This window comes from Octopus sinensis, linkage group LG2, assembly GCF_006345805.1.
Source record: "Octopus sinensis linkage group LG2, ASM634580v1, whole genome shotgun sequence".
In the NCBI taxonomy this organism is placed as follows: Eukaryota; Metazoa; Mollusca; class Cephalopoda; order Octopoda; family Octopodidae; genus Octopus; species Octopus sinensis.
Genome location: NC_042998.1, coordinates 26,710,702 through 26,730,701, shown reverse-complemented (window position 1 = coordinate 26,730,701; position 20,000 = coordinate 26,710,702). Strand labels below are relative to the sequence as shown.

The 20,000-nt window shown below is 36.5% G+C and overlaps 2 long non-coding RNA genes across 2 annotated transcripts in view; both read right to left on the bottom strand.

The window, feature by feature from the left end:
• Positions 1-12,567, bottom strand: part of LOC118762249 — a 15,228-nt gene extending 2,661 nt beyond the window's left edge. The window contains exons 1-2 of the long non-coding RNA XR_004998003.1: positions 12,556-12,567; positions 11,168-11,174 (exon numbers count right to left, since the gene is read on the bottom strand). This is a non-coding gene — a long non-coding RNA (uncharacterized LOC118762249). The remainder of the gene's footprint in view (positions 1-11,167; positions 11,175-12,555) is intronic.
• A 2,216-nt stretch (positions 12,568-14,783) lies between these two features.
• The window catches only part of LOC118762248, a 7,566-nt gene continuing 2,349 nt past the window's right edge, over positions 14,784-20,000 (bottom strand). The window contains exon 2 of the long non-coding RNA XR_004998002.1: positions 14,784-15,003. This is a non-coding gene — a long non-coding RNA (uncharacterized LOC118762248). The remainder of the gene's footprint in view (positions 15,004-20,000) is intronic.

The window sequence follows — 20,000 nt, the reverse complement described above, 5'->3', positions numbered from 1 at the left end:
CCCTTCTTCTTCTTCTTCTTCTTCTCTTCTTCTTCTTCTTCTCTCTCCCTTTTCTTTCACCTTCTTCTGATTCCTCCTACTTCTTCTCTCTCTCTTTTCTTTCACCTTCTTCTTCTTCCTCCTACTTCTCTCTCCCTTTTCTTTCTTTCTTCTTCTTCTTCCTCCAATTTCTCTCTCCTTTTTCTTTCACCTTCTTCTTCTACTTCTTTTATCTTTCTTTTTTAATTTTTCTTCTTCTATTCTTCTTCTTCCCTCCTCCATTCTTATCTTTCTCCTACTCCCTCCTCTTTTTCATTCTTCTTCTTCCCTCTCCCTTCTCTTCTCTTTCCTTCTCCCTTTCCCCCTCCCATTTCTCTCATCTTCCTCCTCTCCCGCCTTCTCTTCATTCGTCTTCTTCCCTCTCCTATTTCTCTCACCTTCCCTCCTCCCCTCCTCTTCTTCATTCTCCTTTTCCTCCTCCTTCCCTCCCTTTTCTCGCATCTCCCCTCCTCCTCCTCCATTAAGGGACACTCTGCTGTTTATTTTCCAGTAGTTTCCTGTTAGTACATGATGTATATTTTTTTTTATTTCATCTTGATTTCATTGATATTAAAGTAATTTCCTCATCAATTATGCATATATGTCAGTATAAATGTTAATATATGTATCAGTGAACATGTGTCTCCATAACAAACAAAAGATTTCTATGACAGTGTTGGTACATGTGATGTTTGTGTGCTTTTTCTTCTCCCCACCCTCCTTTCCAGCTATCTTTGTTGTTCCAAATATTTGATTAATATTATAAAGAAAAGGAAAAAATTTTACTACCAGATATTGGTGTTATTGCTGAGCATTCCACCTACATAGGTATTACAGAATACTTATATGAGTATGCACGTATATATGTATGTGTGTGTGTGTTATATGTATGTATGTATATATGTGTATGTGTACATATATATATATATATATGTATATATATATGTATGTATATATATGTATGTATGTATATATATATGTATGTATATATATGTATGTATATATATATGTATGTATATATATATATATGTATGTATATATATATGTATGTATATATGTATGTATATATGTATATATATATATATGTATGTATATATAATATGTATGTATATATATATGTATGTATATATATATATATGTATGTATATATATATATGTATGTATATATATATGTATGTATGTATGTATATATGTATGTATGTATGTATATATATATATATATATATATGTATGTATATTATTATCATTTAGCGTCCACTTTCCATGCTAGCATGGTTTGGACAGTTCAACTGGGGTCTGGGAAGCCAGAAGGCTGCATCAGGCCCAGTCTTATCTGGCAATGTTTCTTCGGCTGTATATATATACATATATGTGAAATACTAAATGAGCAATCCCAGAGTATTTTCACTCCACCCCTAGGGCATTTTCAAGTCAGCAGTCCAACTGACTTCTTTACCACTGCAGATGTAAAATCAGAGGCGGCGATGATTGATTACATCAATATAAACGAAGACGATGTAATGGGGGCTATAGATGAAATGAAAATAAACTCAGCTGCTGGCCCCGATGGATTCCCAGCAATCCTTCTAAAAGTATGTAAGACAATCCTAGCAAGACCACTGCAGTTCCACTTTCAGAGCTCAACCATTCAAATGTGGAAGTCATATATCTCAACTTTGCAAAGGCCTTTGATAAAGTCAATCATGGAATGATATGTCACAAACTGTGTAATCTTGGGATAGTTGGAAAATTAGGAGAATGGCTTCATGACTTTCTGAAGGATAGAAGCCAGGTGGTAGTAGCCACTTCCATTAACACGCAAATAGTGAGCGGTGTTCCGCAAGGCACTGTTTTGGGACCACTACTGTTCATAATGGCTCTCTCAGACATGCCCTCAGCCACGCAGAGAGCCACGATTACAAGTTATGCAGATGATACAAAAGTTTCAAAGGCAATACAGAACCCTGAAGACACTATGCACCTGCAATGTGAGCTGGACAAAATATACAAGTGGGCTGAAAAGAATAGCATGCAGTTCAATGCTGAAAAGTTTCAAGCTTTATGCTATCAGCATACCAAACTAAATGCAATACCCAATAAATACGCTGGACCTGGAGGGATTGCAATCCCAGAGGCACAATCAGTGCAAGACCTAGATATTTACATGAGTGATAATGCAACCTTTCATGTGCATGTTGCTAAATTGGCAATGAAATGTAGGTGGCTCATTGGATGGATTCTTAGAACCTTTAGAACAAGAGACCAGGAATCCATGATGGTCCTCTGGAGGACACTTGTCCTAAGCCACTTTGACTATTTCTCTCAGCTATGGTCACCATCAAGTGTCAAGTTAATCACAGAACTTGGGGCGATCCAACGAAGCTACATGAAGAAGATAGCCTCTGTGCAGCATATAAGCTACTGGGAAAGACTCAAGAGATTAAGACTCTATTCCTTAGAGCGTAGGCAAGAAAGATATGCCATAATATACATCTGGAAGATCCTAGAAGGACTTGTCCCAAACTTTGGCATCGAGAGTTACACAAATACTAGAACTGGGTGCCACTGCATAGTGCCAAGGACTCCAAATTTGCCATCAAGATGTAGGACAAGATACTGTGATAGCCTGGGCATCAGAGGCCCACAGCTCTTCAATATCCTCCCAAAGAACCTGAGAGACCTGCATGGGGTGGATGCAGATGTCTTTAAAATAAAACTGGATCTCTTCCTGTCAGGTGTCCCAGATGAACCAACTTCATGGCAGGAGGTGCAGATGAGGGCAGCTGCATCGAACTCTCTCATGCACCAAATGGCAATTGCTAAAAAGCATTCGTGAAGTAAAATCATGTAGCAACACCAAATGGCGGTGCCCCAGCATGGCCACAGCTCGTGAGCTGAAACTAGATAAAATAAAATAAAATAAAATATATATATACATGCATATATATATACATACATATTTATGTATTTATATACTCTTTGCTCTTTTATTTGTTTCAGTCATTTGACTGTGGCCACGTTGGAGCACCACCTTTTAGTCAAACAAATTGACCCCAGGACTTATTCTTTGTAAGTCTAGTACTGATACTAGTGGCCTCTTTTGCCGAACCTGCTAAGTTACAGGGGACAAAAACACACCAGCATCAGTTGTCAAGCGATGTTGGGGGAGGGGGGACAAACAGAGACACACAAGTATACACACACACACACACATGTATGACGGGCTTCTTTCAGTTTCCGTTTACCAAATACACTCACAAGGCTCTGATTGGCCTGAGGCTATAGTAGAAGACACTTGCTCAAGGTGCCATGCAGTGGAGCTGAACCCAGAACCATGTAGTTGGTAAGCAAGCTACTTACCGTGCAGCCACTCCTGTATATATATAGTGGGAGAATTCACAAAAAAAAACAACAAAAAAGGAAAACAGGTTGTGTAGACAACAAACAGATGTATTAGTTTAATGCTCGGGAAGTGAAAAAATCTTTAATGTTTCAAGCCTACGCTCTTCCACAGAAAGGAACACAGAAAGAAACAAGGAGAGAAAATAAAGAATGTGCAGTGGTTAGCGATCTATCATCATATATATATATATATATATATATATATATATATATAATATATATATATATATCTGTCATCATCATCATCATCATCAGTGTCCGTTTTCCATGCTGGCATGAGTTGGATGGTTTGATTGAGGACTGGAAAGCCAGGAGGCTGCACCAGGCTCCAATCTGATTTGGCAAGGTTTCTACAGCTGGATGCCCTTCCTAACACCACTCACTCCGAGAGAGTAGTGGGTGTTTTTTACATACCACCGACATGGGAGCCAGTCAATACATGTATATATATATATATATATACATACATACATATTCTTTTATTTGTTTCAGTCATTTGACTGGAGCACCTTCTTTAGTTGAACAAATCAGCCCCAGGACTTATTGTTTGTAAGCCTCGTACTTATTCTATCAATCTCTTTTGCCAAACCACTAAATCATTGGGTTGTAAAGACACCAACATCAGCTCTCTAGCAATGGTGGGGTGGAGTGGGGGACAAACACAGACACACAAACATATATATATATATACACACACACATATAAACAACAGGCTTCTTTCAGTTTATGCCTACCAAATCCACTCAGAAGGCTTTGGTTGGCCCAAGGCCATATTAGAAAACACTAGCCCAAGGAACCATGCAATGGGACTGAACCCAAAACCATGTGGTTGGGAAGCAAGCTTCTTAACACACAACCACTCCTGCACCTTTCCACATATATATATATATATATTATTATTATTATTACTATCATTATCATCATCAATATTATCATTATTATTATTGATTTGACTTACGGTTGTTCTTATTCCTGGTAGAATTTAAGTAGGTAGTGGGTTACTGCCTGTAATCTTAGATATCCACAATTTTTCGATAGTCTTCAAGTGCTTAAGACCCTCTTGATAATCTTCCTGGTCCCTAAGAGACAAACTTTCTCTAGAAGCTCTACAGGACATTCTATTTCAGTCTCTATTCATCTATATCTTTATTTACATTTCCCAGTGGATCAATTATTACAGACACAATCTTTACAGTTTTCACACTCCTAATTCTTTCAATTTCAAATTATTTTAATTATTATTATTACTATTATTATTTGAAGTTGCTTGGTTTGGCCCAATGTAACTTTAAAGCTTTGTAGACTTCTTACAGGAACCTAGCTTACCAATCTCAGTTATATATATATATATATAGGTAGATATATTTACTCTCTCTCTCTCATACACACACACACACATACTCTCTCTCTCTCTCCATATATATATATATTTATAAGTATATAATATTTATATATGTGTGTTTATATACATACATAGATACATACATACAATGCCATAATTTCAGTGCAAAATGCATGAGTTGCAGCACAGACTTCAACACGACAGGTTGGGAATCTCTATCATGGTAACGTGCGCTGAGGCTATTTTTGCCAGCCCAGAAACTGGTCCATGTGTGTCCAAATACTTAAATGTACAATGGAAGTTTGTCTGAGCCCGTTTGCCTTCAGATGGTTGATTTCTGTAGTTATTATCAGTGTATTTTTGGTGATTTAAATAAGAGTTTTGACTGTTATTTCCAGCAAGTAGACATACTTAGTATGTCCTTTGATTAATTTTATACACACTCACACACATACACACAAACACACAGGTGAGCACATAAGTGGAAAACGAGGTGGAAGAAATAGTACTCAAATACCAAAGTAGAGTAATATACTTTTTATTAAAGCTGCAAAATTATCACAAAATTATAATTATAATATTATAATTATGCAAAATTATAACTGTTACTCAGAGTTTCATGTTCCCATTCATCTGACAGTTGTGAGGAAATTCATTAAGATCTGAGATGTAAAATCTTTTCCACCCTGATGATGGAGGCTTGTCTTATCCAATGTTGATTGCTTCCATTACGGCTGATATATTGTGATGAACTACATCTACCAACATTATGATGGATTTCCGAACCCACCAAAACTGCTGTTGGACTTATAACACCTTTTGTCGTCCTCATTAATTTTCTCTGTCGTTTGTACTCTGTGTGAACTGAATTTATTAGTATAAACATCTATGTATTTATATTTAAGTATTCGTCGCCTGAAAGTCTCCACTTTTTGCTTTCTCTCATTTTGAATGTATAAATATGTATTTTATACTTCATACCCGAATAGTTTTATTTAATATATCTAATTTGTTTATCCACATAATTGCCTCTATATCTGCTCAAATGAATCCCTCTTATAGCCGTTCTTTACCCTGAGGAATTGATCCCCTGGAAAGACATTGGAATCTAAGTTTGAATCTTTTGAGCACTACTACTAACTCTCTTCTATACTGAAAATCTCTGGATCTCATCTGTAGATTATATATGTGTGTGTGTGTGTGTGTGTGTCTATTTATATAAATGCCATTAAAGTTTCAATTTAGCTTTGAGAAACTTCAGTGAGCATTATAAAAAGCTAGTGAATTGAATTGCATGCAATTTGATTATAAATATTTTAAAATAGGTGGGAGTGTAATGTAGAACCTTGAACAAGGTTAAATCAAAAGGAAAAAAACGTACAGACTCAAAATAAAAGGAAAACAAAATGATATTCACATTTTTTCAGTGTGTGTGTGTGTGCATTTTCCCTTTAGACTTCAGCCAGCATGAGATTTTATAATTAAAAAAGAACAACCCACATTTTAAAATAGTTATATTCAAATTGTCTGAGGTTCAGTTCAGCTACTTTTTGTAATGTTTAACCAAGCTATTTGGTGAGAAGCTTTTAGCTCACATAAGTCACACACCAGCCAATGTGATTGGCTTGACCATCTTCATGTCTATATTTGAATTTCTTTTAGAAATATAGTCAAGTAGAGGTTCTAAGCTAGAATACTACTAAGACAGTTTTGAATTCTAGTAAAACCTTGTAAGCTTCCCTCATAAATTTTATGCCAGAATCTTTTGTTAAGTTGCATGCCAAACACTGGTTTAATAATGACACAGTTATTTTAATAAATTGCTCTAAATTCTTAATTATTTCTAAATTTTTAATGAACATGACTACGCTTCGAAAAATTTTCTAAATTTATTAAAACACAGTTACTGTCACTCTTTAAGATTGAGGTCATTGATTGTTGAAAGAGGCAGCTACAGATTCACGTCTCATTTAATGACATATGCTCTACATTAAAATTAAACAACGGCTTACATTTAAATAAGTCTAACACATGATTATCTTCTCTGTACACTGTATTTTCCTCTCTGAGATTCCAGATATTTTATGAACATGGATTTACTCTTATACATTATACTTAATCACTTCCTTAATCCCTTTTCTGTTTCAATCTCACCTGTTCTTCATTTGTATTAGTTTATTCAGGTTGCTACGAAAAGCCTTTATACGTAAATGCCTTTATATCAATATATAAAAACCTTTACATATAAAGGCTGGTTTCTATTGTTTAAGTGCATGTACATGCTTTTACATAAATCACATGGCATGCATATCTTAAGATGCTGGTTGTATGCTTGCTTGTATGCATCTATATTCATACACATACTCACACGCAATATTTATATATATGTATAGTATAAACATAGATGAGTGTATATGTGTGAGAGGATTGTATAATTCTGTTTACTCATTTACCCATACGTTGTTGCCAGTGTTGCCTGACTGGCTCCCCCTGCCAGTGGCATGTAAAAAGCACCATCTGAACGTGGCTGATGCCAGTGCCTCCTGACTGGCTCCCATGCTGGTGGCACGTAAAAAGCATCCACTACACTCTCAGAGTGGTTGGCATTAGGAAAGGCATGCAGCTGTAGAAACATTGCCAGATCAGATTGGAGCCTGGTGTGGCCTCCTGGCTTGCCAGTCCCAAGTCAAACAGTCCAACCCATGCCAGCATGGAAAACGGACATTAAACAATGATGATGATTATGATGATGATGTAAACTGATGTCACAAATATTCAATGTAGCTAAAGAAGAGAGTGGACTTGGCTTTAATGTCACTTCTTTCTTCTGACCCCTTGCATAGATAACACCTAGGGGCCTGCTTGGGTTGATTTTTGAGTAAAATGATTATTTTATCAAATGTAATATTTTAAAAATTCACATTGTTTTAAATTTATCCTGAAATTATCTTGTAGCTATGAGACTTGGATAAAGTAACTTAATTTCTAGTTTAGAGCTGAAATTTTTGGCTGATTAGTATAATGTTTGCGAAGGTGGGGGTTTCAGCTGAAGTGTCTGGATAGTATGGTGAGAGAGAAAGATGTGAATGAGATGTCTTCTTTGTGTGAGGCTTTCTTTCATGGAGATTGAGAAAGGTCATTTACGTAGAAGTTAAGAAATGTTGCTGAGGATAGATATCCCTTTCAGGAAGTTGCAGATTGTAGATAAGCTTGCCAAAGTGACTGGCAGTTCACTAGCCAGTGTTTTGGTTTGTTTCTTAAGGACTTGTTGAGTATTGTGTGTATAAAAGGGTATTAGGAAATGGTTGATGTAATGGTATATGCAAGATTGAAAGGCGGTGAGCTGGCAGAAACGTTACCATGCCGAGCCAAATGTTTAGCGGTATTTCGTCTGTCTTTACATTCTGAGTTCAAATTCCGCCGAGGTCAACTTTGCCTTTCATCCTTTCGGGGTCGATAAATTAAGTACCAGTTACGCACTGGGGTCGATGTAATCGACTTAACCCCTTTATCTGTCCCTGTTTGTCCCCTCTATGTTTAGCCCCTTGTGGGCAATAAAGAAATAAAGGCGGCAAGCTGGCAGAAACATTAAGCACACTGGGCGAAATGAGTAGCCGTATTTCGCCTGGCATTACATTCTGAGTTCAAATTCCGCCAAGGTCGACTTTACCTTTCATCCTTTCGGGGTCAATAAATTAAGTACCAGTTATGCACTGGGGTCGATATAATTGACTCAATCCGTTTGTCTGTCCTTGTTTGTCCCCTCTGTGTTTAGCCCCTTGTGGGCAATAAAGAAATAGGTATATGCAAGATTTTTGTTGCTGTTGTTGCTGCTGCTGTTGTTGTTGTTGAAACCATTAAGTATTTCTTGTATAAGGCTTGAAGTAGTAATACAGTGGTTGAATGTAGCAAGCTGTGATTTACTGGAGAGAGTGTGTGAAGGTGTAATATGAGCTTTTCTAAAATGTTTGATGGGTTTCAATGATAGTACTTAACTTAAGCTTTTGTTGGACTTCAAAAAATTATGCGAAGTGCTGACCTTATTTACATAGCAGTGTAAAACTAGCCCCTCACGTTAATTGATAGGATTACTGACACAACATGTTTTAACAGTAGTATTTACTAAGCTCTCTCAGAAGCTAGGAGGAAGTAAACACCTCCTGACAAAGCTTTAACCAAATGGAAACTAGAGTTTAGGATCACCTTTCCTGGTTGTTGATATCCCTGTGGATTAATGACAGCATCTAGTTTCACAACTGGGTTAGATATCCAGTGTAATTTAGAAGACCTTTTAGAATTTAAACTATACATGAAATTATTGTTACAATATATATATATATATGTATATATATATATATATTATATATATATATATATATATATATATCTTGATTTCAAATTCCTTTGCCGAGTCTGACCGTAAACGAAATGATCCCAAGATAAGAATCTTTGAACTTAATTCATCCCGTATCTTTACCAGTAATATTTTCATGCAAAATTGTCTGATCTCTAGTTGTTAATCTGTTTATTATTATTATTATTATTATTATTCTGATCCCTAGTCGTCACTCTGTTTATTATTTCAGCCTCGTATTGCATATTCTGTATAATTCTTTAGTTATCGTTGTATATCGATTAAGCCTCTCGTCTCGCTAAAATATAGAATAGATATTTAAGATCTCCCTTACAGGGCTGATTGAAATGGCTGCCGATTCTTCGCGGGGTGCCACTTTCTCTCTTTCCTTCTCTCCCCCTCTTTCACATTGTTTGGCCTCCTCTTCCTACTCCTCTCCATTGCTAAGCATTCTTAGCTAGCCCATAAAGTAACCTGCCTCATTCTTGATTTCAAATTCCCTTTGCCGAGTCTGACCGTAAACGAAATGATCCCAAGATAAGAAATCTTTGAACTTAATTCATCCCGTATCTTTACCAGTAATATTTTCATGCAAAATTGTCTGATCTCTAGTTGTTAATCTGTTTATTATTATTATTATTATTATTATTATTATTATTCTGATCCCTAGTCGTCACTCTGTTTATTGTCTCGAATTCCTCTCATCATTTTGTGCCAATAATTTCTCCATTTCTCCCCCGTCCCCCCTAAATATCCCTTTATTATTATGTGGTGATAATTTCTCCATGTTACTACGATAATTTTGCCCGTCCAAGTCCTCGCTCTCTCCTCTATCAACCTTCGCGTATTCGCGGTGAGCCCGCCCTTGCCCACCACCACCACCACCACCAATACCGGATATCTCTATATTTTTGCTCCATCTATACCGGATGTCGCTTCTCCCACCACCATTATAGGTGTCTACTCTTCGAACCCCCCTCTTCAATATGCTATTTCACCATGCATTACCCCTCTTGTGATATCCTACGTTCTACTTGTCTAGAACCTGTCATCGTTTCTCCGAACACCCCTCCCCACTGGTGCTCCTCTATATTCCTGCACCCTCCCCCCCCATAAAAAGCACCATCCGAACGTGGCTGATGCCAGCACCACCCCGACTGGCTTCTGTGCAGGTGGCACATAAAAAGCACCAACCGACCGTGGCCGATGCTAGACCCCTCTGGCACCTGTGCAGGTGGCACGTAAAAAGCACCCACTACACTCGCCGAGTGGTTGGCGTTAGGAAGGGCATCCAGCTGTAGAAACACTGCCAGACCAGACTGGAGCCTGGGGCAGCCCCTGGCTCCCCAGACCCCGGTCGAACCGTCCAACCCGTGCTAGCGCGGAAAACAGACGTTAAACGATGATGATGATGATGATATATATATATATATATATATGTTGTAACAAAGAAATAGTAATTTCATATATATATATATATATATATATATATATATACACATACATACATATATATATATACATACATATATATGTATGTATGTTAGTGTAACAAAGAAATAGTAATTTAATACATTGTTTAAATTCTAAAAGGTCTTCTAAATTATGGTCCCTGTTAGTGTATATTTTTTCATTCATGTGCATTTACTACAGCATTAGAGCATTTTAGCTCTTATTTCTAGCAATGTAGGTGTTTTCCAACACCCTAGTCACATTTAGTGACAATTATAATTTCCCTTTCTGGTGAAGGTGAAACATTGCAACCTGCTGCTTATATTAATTTTGTGTATGTGTATATGCATATATATATATATATATACAACTTTTTACCCTCACCCATTGATTACATTCAGTGTAATTGCCTCACAATAAAAACACTTATGTATTAATAATTGGGTATTCTACTAGCAGTATATTGGATAGATATTATCCCTTAGTTGGCTGGATTCACAACCTCTAACATTCTTGGAGTTATATATATATATCATTGAGGGGTAGGCCGGTTTATGGGGTTACCCTGGGTTTCTCGTTCATAAGGGGTTTAGCCTTACAGTGTATCTTCAGACCCCAAACACTGCTGGCCTGAGACCAGAGATAAAGAGAAGGGAGGTGCTGCATACAGGCCAGCAGTGTTTGGGGTCTGAAGATTTGCCAAAAGGCTAAACCCCTTATGAATGAGAAACCCAAGGTAACCCCATAAACCAACCTATCCCCCTATAGTATTTACTGTTCTACATCTTAGAATGTGCTTCTCCTCTGGATTTATGTATTTCTACAAACAATCTTATATATATATTTTAAATATAAAAGTGTCTAGAATATTTCTAGACGCAAAGAGGAGACCTTTGACAGGACTCTATACACTTTTATATTTTAAAAAATATGGTATGTCATAAGACTTATTTATGCATGCTAACCACTGGTAATAAATTATTTTAATTTATTACCCTCATATTTACGATATATATATATAATATATATATATATATACTTATAAACACCATTTCAACCCTGTGCTTGAGGAGATCCATTGAGTCAAGTACACCAACATCAAAATCAATGGAAACTGCAGCCGTGATCCCTGTGCTGGTGGCACGTAAAAAGCACCATCTGAATGTGGTCGATGCCAGCGCCGCCTAGACTGGCTTCCGTGGGCATGTAAAAAGCACCATCCGAATCGTGGCCGATGCCAGCGATGCCTCGACTGGCTTCTGTGCCGGTGGCACATAAAATGCACCAATCCAATCGTGGCTGCTGCCAGTCTCCCCTGGCACTTGTGCAGGTGGCATGTAAAAAGCACCCACTACACTCACGGAGTGGTTGGCGTTAGGAAGGGCATCCAGCTGTAGAAACACTGCCAGATCAGACTGGAGCCTGATGCAGCCTTCTGGCTTCCCAGATCCCCGGTCGAACCGTCCAACCCATGCTAGTATGGAGAACGGATGTTAAACGATGAGGATGATGATGATGATGATGTAGAAGGTTGAAAAGGAACACACAAGTTGATATGTATAGGGAAAGTAAGACAAAGTAGAAAATGCTGAAATAATTTTATTATGAAGAACATTCTAGGACCTGGATTTCTGGGTAGTAACTCATTATCAGCATGTGACAATTACTAGCTACGGATATATATATATTTGCCAGATCAGATTGGAGCCTGGTACAGCCTCCTGGCTTGCCAGTCATCAATCAAACCATCCAACTCATGCCAACATGGAAAGCAGATGTTAAGCGACGATGATGATGATATATATATGACACTATCTGTTCTATTTTGTTGTAAATATCTTGATATATATATATATATATATATATATAGTAATAATAATAATTTGAGGGAATATTATTCCTAACTTAGAGGGAAAAATTCAATTTAGAAATACTAAATCAAATTTCACAAAATATAATATATATATAAAAATTAGAAAAAAACCACCTTTATAATATTATATAAAATAATATATATCTATCTATATATATGTTAGGAGACTATCATAACCAACAGATGAGAAAATAGTCATTCATAAAAATAGTCCCGTATAATAGTATCCCTGTTCAATTGGCCAGGAACAGTTAACTCAACTGCCTGATGTACTCTGGTTTGTGGCAGTGTGAATAGCAGGAGAGTAAACCAGCTTCCCTGGAGTCCCTGGACCATGGTAGTCAGCAAGGGGACTGGGGTTAGGAGGAGATTAACTGAATACAGTATGTTGATGGGTAAAACTCTAGTAAGGAAGTGGAGGTCATTTGTTAGTTGATTTATATGACTGCCAAAGAGACTTCTGAATCATCTTATGTATTAATATAATACACTTACATATAATAATATGTATGATATTATAATATTATATATAATATAATCATCTTATGTATTAATATAATACACTTATGTATTAATAATTGGGTATTCTACCAGCAGTATATTGGATAGATATTATCCCTTAGTTGGTTGGATTCACAACATCTAACTTTCTTGGAGTTATATATATATATATATATCATAGTGGGGTAGGCCAGTTTATGGGGTTACCCTGGGTTTCTCACTCATAAAGGGTTTAGCCTTACAGCGTATCTTCAGACCCCAAACACTGCTGGCCTGAGACCAGAGATAGAGAGAAGCGAGGTGCTGCATACATATTAATAATATGATTACGATTATGTAATATAAGAAACACAGGCTACTTATTGTTTCCACACTCAATATTAGAAACACTGTATTGGTTTTTCAGTTAATGCACTCAGTCCTGTTTTGTAGCACTTTGTAAATGAGATCATGTTTAACTTGATTACATTTAGACTTTTCATGAATTAGTGTTACAACATTCACTTGGCTGCTAAGAGGAAATAAGCACTTCAATGAAAGTTGATCCAATAATCGTTTCTGAAAACTGAAATCTCTATGGGTTAATCATAAGACCTATTTTCTCAGTGAAGTAAAAGAAATATCTGTTATACTTCTGTTCACAAAGTCCATCTTCATTTTTTTTAATGTTTAATTTCCCACTTTGCATCTACATGTCTTGGATGCATCTTCTTCAGCACAGCATCTCCCCCATTTATTGCAGTCCCCTGTCCATTTTCTTCACATTGTGAAGCATCCTCAAATCACCACTTCTTTCTCTGTCTTCATTGGTTTTCTTCTTCTGCTTGCTGCTTCCACTTGGATTGCTCGGTGCTTCTTCACCCAATTTTTCTCCTTCATACATGCAGCATATCTGTTCTAGCTAAATTTTCTCTTTTGTGCTCTACAATTAATTCCTCATAAAAGCAGTTTTTTTCCCCCCTCTCAGCATATTTGTGCTGCCCTATATTTCATGCATCCAATGAAGCATACCATTGCACTATGTATTCAGTAATCATAGAATCTGCCTTTCCCTCAATGTGAGTATCCCTTTGTTGCCATAGCTCCTTGAACCATTTTCTCAAGCCATCCTTACTCTGGCAACGACGCTTTCACAATGTCCACTTCCACAACTGATTAGGTCATCCAGTTATTAGAAATTGTTTCCTACTTTAGTGAAGCCTTCCAGGCATTTGAAAACAATCCGTTTTATGACTACTTTCACAGCTAACTACTCCTCTGTTTTTACTATATAAGAAGTCCTTCTCTAACAGCCTGCTTCTGGTCTCACTGCATTTCTTATGTACCCATTGTTAATATACAGTATATAGTATAGAATTTTTAACTACTTCTTTTGGCCATGTCAAGCAAAGCAAGGTCACTTTCCAGATGGCAGTAGAGAAGGGTTTTTTTTTTCTTTTTCTTTTTGCTAGGTTTACATTCAGATATCTTGATTCCAGCTATGCTTCCACATTTGGAACCTTTCCCTTTAATTCTTTCATTGATTCAGTCATGAGAACTAACTTGTCAGCATAGAGAAGTCACTGGTGAGCCACTCTTGAATTCTTTCATTATGATCTAAGACCTACACATACACATGTACACACACACACATGCCCATGTGTGTGTAGATGTGTATATAAACACACAGAGGCACACATGCATATATGTATATGTGTAGGTACATATATAAACACATGCATCTCATTCCCACTCTGTAACATCATACTTTTGTCATCTCCATCCAACCATTCAGTGGCGGACTGGGTCTAAAAATATTGGTTGCCAGGAGACTAAGGGGTCCACCTGCAGCTACAATGCTATCATTTAATTTTTTTTTTTTTTGTTAAAAGTATTCTTTTCAACTGTCTACAAACACAGCCAGGCTGAAATAATTAATGCATTCTTCCAGGAGTGAATAAAAAATTATCAAACTTTAGGGGATGGGCTCCTTAGATACTAACCTGGGCCCCCATATATGGATTCTAATGGCACAGGGGCCCACTTGCCATCGGGCAAGCTGGCAACCTGGACAGTCTTCCACTGCAACCATTCTATCTATTCTTCTCTCACCAGTCTCTGAATATGACCTAGTGGTTAGAGTAGCGGACTCATGGTTGAGGGACCGCAGGTTCAAATCTCAGACCGGGTGATGTGTGTATTTATGAGTGAAACACCTAAGCTCCACGTGACTCTGGTAGAAGGTATTGGCAAGCTTCTGCTGACTCTTTCACCACAACTTTTTCTCACTCTTTCCTCCTGCATCTTGCAATTCACCTGCAACAAACCGGCGTCCCGTCCAGGTGGGGAACCTATATGCCAAGGAAACCAGGAAACCAGCCCTTATGAGCCAGGCGTAGCTCGAGAAGGAACAAACAAAACCAGTCTCTGTAATCTTCATCTTTTTTTGGTTTACACTTGAATGAACAAATACATCTTTGAGCAGTGATAATTCTTCAGTCATGGATGGTTTGAAGGCATCATTACGAGTGCTGATGCCATAACAACAGAGGCCCAGTATTCTCTGTAAAGTGGTTGGTGACAGGAAGGGCATTCGTCCATAGAAGATGATCCAAAAATGTAAAATATGAGAAAAATACAGTTCTCTGATCTATCTCAGAGGGTAGCAGTTCTGAATAAGAATGAACTTAGACTGTGGGGGCTAAGAGTGAAACACCTGTGGTTGGTTATCATAGATCTGTATAATAATAATGACAATGATGATAATAATAATAATAATGATAATAACAGTTTCGAATTTTGGCACAAGGCCAGCAATTTTGGGGGTGGGTGGGAAGTTGATTGCATCAACCCCAGTCCTTAACTGGTACTTATTTTATTGACTCTGAAAGGATGAAAGGCTATGGTAGAAAACACTTGCGCAAGGTGCCACACGGTGGGAGATAATTTTAGCAAAAGGTTCCAATGTTTGGGGGATGAGTCAAGACAAATTAACTACCTTCAGACAGGTATTTACTTTATTGAAAACAGGATGAAAAGAAGAATCAGTCACAACATAACTTCAAAATTGTAAGGGGACAGATCCTAAATACTGTAAAATATAAATACCTTTTGTTGCTAATATTTTTACTTCGTAGAATCCTTCTAAAGGAATATGATATTTAAAGCATATCACTTAAAGTAGACTGATATTTGAAGTCGTTAAAAAAACCTTGGCTAATTTCATTGGTTGTTTCAATTTAGTTATAAATGTGTAGTGGAGAAGTATTTTTAATCTTTACTATTCTCAATTTCTTTTTTCTTTTACCTTTAATATTTTCCTTATAATTGTTCAAATTCCAAATCATTTCTGAAAATCTTTAGAATTGTGAACCAGTTATTTCTTCTCATTCATAGTACTCAAAATATGAATTAATTCACAGAGATAAAAAAAAAAAAAATGTCTAAATCTTTTGCTTTCTGGAAAATTTCCACAAACTATAGAAAAACTGGTAATTTTAATTTTGTTTGTCAGAAAGTAACTATTCTCTCCACAAGGGAAAATATTTCGCACAAACTATTTTCCAATTATTGTTTACTTTATTTCGTAGTGTCTAATTAGCATCTATTTCCAATTCTGGCATCCAGTTTCTACTGATTTATCTGTACAAATACAAGCATGACTGAATGAAAGTAAAATAAATGAAACTGGATTTTATTGGAAAATTTTGAAATTTCTCAAATCATATTTCTCATTATTAGAATTTTAAAATTTCATTTTTTTTTTTCTCTTTTTGTTTGACAACCAGTGATTTAGCCTGCTGATGTGAATTCCTTTCCAGCTAAGGAAGAATACCAAACTATAAATTACAAAGGATTATTAGCGTTCGTAAACAAAAGCAAATATTTGAATACTCTTCACAGACACAAATACACACACACACATGCTGAGTTGTGTAAATAAATAAAATATCTTAAACTATCTTTCTTCATTACTATATAAGTACAAATAAAACTAAAGTGTTTACTTCAAATGTGCACAATGATATAAATTAATGCTAATATTTGCTATGAAAATCTACAAAGATAAAGTAGAGTGCCTTTACTTTTATTGGAAGACAGGCTGTCTATTATTTTTATAATTATAAATTAGTAAATAAACCATGGGAAATATGTAGACTTTATGCTATTATCTTCATAATAACAAAAGATATTTTTGTATTTGATTATAGAAGTAAGGAAATGCATGGGAACGAAATACCTCTTCCTGTCAAAGCAAAAAGAAAAAAATTGTAAACAAATTTGCTTGAGTGAAGGTATTTTTGTTTTGGCAACCTTACTTTGAGTGAGAAGAACATGTGAAATATTTTCTAAAAATTAAAACATTTTCAACCTTCTCACATGACAGTTAGTGGGGAAGACATGAAAAGAAAGTTGTTGCTTTACACCAACAGCTGTTAATCCCCACAGCAAGCAATACTGCAAATAAACACATCTACAGTAATTAATGATGCAGTATTGAATTGAACATATATCAATAATTATCACAGACACAGATCTTATGTAACTCAAAATTATTTTCTGTAGCAATAATACCTCAAGGAACTGACAGCATAAAACAATTGCTATATATACACACACATACATCAAGTGTTAAATAAATACCACTTTGTTGTGTTTACAGTTATATATTTTTGTGCACTTTACTAGTGTATATATATATATTATATATATATATATATATATATACATATATATATATATAATATATATATATATATACATATACATACATACATACATATATATATATGTGACTGCGTGTGTACCGTTGGCGATTTTTTTCCTCTGTCTTCCCTTCTCTGGATCTTTCCTTCTCTATGTTTCGACGAAGAGCTCCACTCGAAACGTTAAACCCTCCTTCTTTCCTGAGCGTCCAATAATACTATATTTGTTCCACGTCCTCGCGTTGTGTTTTTTTGTGCTTTCTTGTTTGGATTAACTTTCTCTCTCTCTCTCTCTCCTCTCTCTCTCTCTCTCTCTCTATATATATATATATAATATATATACAATCATCATCACCAACAATGTCATCATCATCATTTAACGTCTGTCGTCCATGCTGGCATGGGTTGGATGGTTTAACCCGGGCTGGTAAGCTGAGGGGCTGCACCAGACTCCAGTCTGATTTGGCATGGTTTCTATGGCGGATGGTCTTCCTAATAATGCCAACCACTCCAAGAATGTAATGGGTGCCATATATATATATATATATATTATATATAATATATATATATATATATATATATATATATAAGGAGAGAGAGAGGGAGGTTAAAATAGCTTCATTAAGGGATAAAAATATCCAATGGATAACTGGTTCGTTGCATATTATTTTTTTGTGAATTTTAATTTGAATATTTATAAACCAAGGTATATACATATATAGGTTTGAAATGGTGCTGACTAGCAGGGAGCTATCCAGACTCCAACTGTCTGTTGTGGCATGAGACCCTTCTTATGGCTTGATACCCTTCCTAATGCCAACCACTTAACAGATAGATAGATAGATAGACACACACAAAACATCATCATCATTTAATGTCCTCTTTTTCCATGCTTGCATCGATTGGTTGGATGGGGTTTATCTGAGGCAGATTTTCTATACACACACATACATATATATATATACATATATCCGACAGGCTTCTTTCAGTTTCCATCTACCAAATCCACTCACAAGGCATTGGTCGGCCCGAGGCTATAGCAGAAGACACTTGCCCAAGATGCCACGCAGTGGGACTGAACCCGGAACCATGTGGTTGGTAAGCAAGCTACTTACCACACAGCCACTCCTGTATCACAATATACAAAAGGATGTCTCTGTCTATGTGTCTTTATTGACAGACATGACTGTGTACCTGCTGTGATAAATTAAATATCAAAATAAACATGTCCATATCGTTGATGAATGGCTGTGTGGTAAGAAGTTTGCTTCTTAACAATGCAGTTCTGGGTTCTACTATAGCCTTGGGCCATCCGAAGCATTGTGAGTGGATTTGATAGACAGAAACTGAAAGAAGCCCTTACTATGTGTGAGTGTGTGTGTGTGCATATGCATGTGTGTGCATGTATATGTGAGCATGTGCAATGTATATGTATGCATGTGTGTGTACATGTGTATGCATGTGTGTGTGTGCATATATATGTATGCATGTGTGTGTGCATGTATGTGTGTATATATATGTATGCATTGTGTTTGCATATATATGTATGTGTGTATGTGCACATGTACATGTATATTTGTATATGTATGCGTGTGTGTGTTTTCCCCTCTCACCACTTGACAACCGGTGTTGATGTGTTTATGTCCTTGTAACTTAGTGGTTCAGCAAAAAGGACCAATAGAATAAGTACCAAACTCTAAAAAGAAAAATGAAAAGAAGTAGTGAGGTTAATTCATTTGACTAAACATTTTTTCAAGGTGGTGCCCCAGCATGGCCTCAGTCTAATGACCGAAACAAGTAAAAGACATCATTCAGACACAGCCTTTAATGATACTCCAATATGCTGATGAGGTATATTCAACCAAATTTATGCTATCAGGTCATTAAGAATGAAACGTCCAATTTTCTTAAGCACCAAGTTTGACAGTCATTAACTCTGATATTTTTATCCTGAGAATTCCTTGTTTTACAACATTGAAGAGTTACATTATCATTTTCTGAAATGCAATTCATGGTTTCTGATTATATTGTGAGTTTTCCCTTGTAAATCAGTTTTTGTGAACCCTTGGATGGATAAAAAATTTGTGTTGTTTATGAATATGTGTTCCGTCATGGAACCAATGTATTCCAGACAGCTCGAAACATCAATGAAGTGTTTGGGGAAGATGTGGCGAATGAGTGCACTGTATGTCGATGGCTTCAGAAGTTCCGGTCTGGTGACTTTACTCTTGAAAATCAGCCCCGTGGTAGACCTGAGACCAAGGTGGATGAAGATGAGCAGGAAACTGCAGTGGAAACAGATACATCTCAAACTACACGTGAGTTACCAGCAAGGTTTGATGTTTTGATTCCAACTGTATTGGACCATCTGAA